Below are 3118 nucleotides of genomic sequence, written 5' to 3' on the forward strand. Positions count from 1 at the left end.
TACCCACGGATACTTGAGGTGACATTGGAGTATCTAGGTGACATTAGGGTTTTGGTTGATTTGTGTCTTAAGGTGTTATTCTAGTACGAACTCTAGGGCTGTTTGTGACACTTATAGGAATAGCCCAACGGATTGATTAGAAAGAATAACTTTGAGGTGGTTTCGTACCCTACCATAATCTCTTCAATTGTTCTCCGCTATTAGTGACTTTGGAGTGACTCTTTGTTGCATGTTGAGGGATTGTTATATGATAAAACTATGTTATTATTGTTGAGAGGACTTTCACTAGTGAAAGTATGAACCCTAGGCCTTGTTTCCTATCATTGCAATACCATTTACGCTGACTTTTATCATTAGTTACCTTGCTGTTTTTATAATTTCAGATTACAAAAACCTTTATCTACCATCCATATACCACTTGTATCACCATCTCTTCGCCGAACTAGTGCACCCATACAATTTACCATTGTATTGGGTGTGTTGGGGACACAAGAGACTCTTTGTTATTTGGTTGCAGGGTTGCTTGAGAGAGACCATCTTCATCCTACGCCTCCTATGGATTGATAAACCTTAGGTCATCCACTTGAGGGAAATTTGCCACTGTCCTACAAACCTCTGCACTTGGAGGCCCAACAACGTCTACAAGAAGAAGGATGTGTAGTAGACATCAAGCTCTTTTCTGGCGCCGTTGCTGGGGAGGTGACTGATTGAAGGTATATCTTTAGATCTTGCAATCGAATCTTTTTGTTTCTTGTTTTAGCACTAGTTTAGTTTATAAAAGAAAAGTATAAAAAATGGAATTGAGTTTGCCTCATACGCTTCATCTTTTTAATATCTTTCGTGAGTATGATGGGAAGGACAATTGTGCCAAAGTGTTAGAAGAAGAATGCATTAAAATGTTTGCCACTAAATCTTTGAATGATGAGCATGATTGCAATGTTGTTAGTATGAACTCCTTGAATATCCATGGTACTGATACGTCTCCAACGTATCTATAATTTTTGATTGCTCCATGCTATATTATCTACTGTTTAGGACATTATTGGGCTTTATTTTCCACTTTTATATTATTTTTGGGACTAACCTATTAACCGGAGGCCCAGCCCAGAATTCCTGTTTTTTTTGCCTATTTTAGGGTTTCGAAGAAAAGGAATATCAAACAAAGTCCAAACGGAATAAAACCTTCGGGAACATGATTTTCTTACCAAACATGATCCAGGAGACTTGGACCCTACGTCAAGAAACAAAGGAGGAGGCCACGAGGTAGGGGGGCGCGCCTACCCCCCAGGCGCGCCCTCCACCCTCGTGGGCCCCCTGTTACTCCACCGACGTACTCCTTCCTCCTATATATACCTACGTACCCCAAAACGATCAGATACGGAGCCAAAACCCTAATTCCACTGCCGTAACTTCATGTATCCACGAGATCCCATCTTGGGGCCTATTCCACAGCTTCGCCGGAGGGTGTATCCATCACGGAGGGCTTCTACATCAACACCATAGCCTCTCCGATGAAGTGTGAGTAGTTTACCTCAGACCTTCGGGTCCATAATTATTAGCTAGATGGCTTCTTCTCTCTTTTTGGATCTCAATACAATGTTCTCCCCCTCTCTTGTGGAGATCTTTTTGATGTAATCTTCTTTTTGCGGTGTGTTTGTTGAGACCGATGAATTGTGGGTTTATGCTCAAGTCTATATATGAACAATATTTGAATCTTCTCTGAATTCTTTTAAGTATGATTGGTTATCTTTGCAAGTCTCTTCGAATTATCAGTTTGGTTTGGCCTACTAGATTGATCTTTCTTGCAATGGGAGAAGTGCTTAGCTTTGTGTTCTATCTTGCGGTGTCCTTTCCCAGTGACAATAGGGGCAGCAAGGCATGTATTGTATTGTTGCCATCAAGGATAACAAGATGGGGTTTTCATCATATTGCATGAATTTATCCCTCTACATCATGTCATCTTGCTTAAGGCGTTACTCTCTTTTCATGAACTTAATACTCTAGATGCATGCTGGATAGAGGTCGATGAGTGGAGTAATAGTACTAGATGCAGGCAGGAGTCAGTCTACTTGTCTCGGACGTGATGCCTATATACATGATCATACCTAGATATTCTCATAACTATGCTCAATTCTGTCAATTTCTCAACAGTAATTCGTTCACCCACCGTAAAATACTTATGCTCTTGAGAGAAGCCACTAGTGATACCTATGGCCCCCGGGTCTATCTTCATCATATTAATCTTCCAATACTTAGTTATTTCCTTTGCTTTTTTACTTTGATTTTATTTTACTTTGCATATTTATCATAAAAATACCAAAAATATTATCTTATCATATCTATGAGATCTCACTCTCGTAAGTGACCATGAAGGGATTGACAACCCCTAATCACGTTGGTTGCGAGGAGTTATTTGCTTTGTGCAGGTACTAGGGGACGCGTACGCAACCTCCTACTGGATTGATACCTTGGTTCTCAAAAACTGAGGGAAATACTTACGCTACTTTGCTGTATCATCCTTTCCTCTTTGGGGAAATCCAACACAATGCTCAAGAGGTAGCAAGAAGAATTTCTGGCACCGTTGCCAGGAAGGTTCTTGCAAGTCAAGATTTGACTTCGGACAACGAGCCATTTCTGGCGCCGATTCTACGCAAAAGTCAACATACCAAGCACCCATCACAATCCTTATCTCCTGCATTACATTATTTGCCATTTGCCTCTCATTTTCCTCTCCCCCCACTTCACCCTTGCCGTTTTATTTGCCCTCTCTCTCTATCCTCCCTCTCTTTCTCTCTTTGCCTCTTTTTGCCTGCTTGCTTTTTGTTTGCTTGTGTGTTGGATTGCCTGCTTGTCTCGATGGCTCTTCCTCGATTTGGTGATCTTCACCTTAAAAGGTTAGAAGAAATTGAAAACAATGTTAGGATTTTTATGGTCTTGCAATTTGAGCATAATAGTTTCTTTAGAAACAAGCTTAAGGACCAAAAAAGGTTTATGAGTTTTATGAATAAAGAGCTTGATGATATGTCTAAAGAATTTGATGGTTTAAGATCCCAAATTAATTGACTGCTGAAATTTTGGATAAGCAGGCTACCTTAGTTAATAGGATGGCCGCTAAACC

This window comes from Triticum urartu, chromosome 1, assembly GCF_003073215.2.
Source record: "Triticum urartu cultivar G1812 chromosome 1, Tu2.1, whole genome shotgun sequence".
NCBI classification, from domain to species: Eukaryota; Viridiplantae; Streptophyta; class Magnoliopsida; order Poales; family Poaceae; genus Triticum; species Triticum urartu.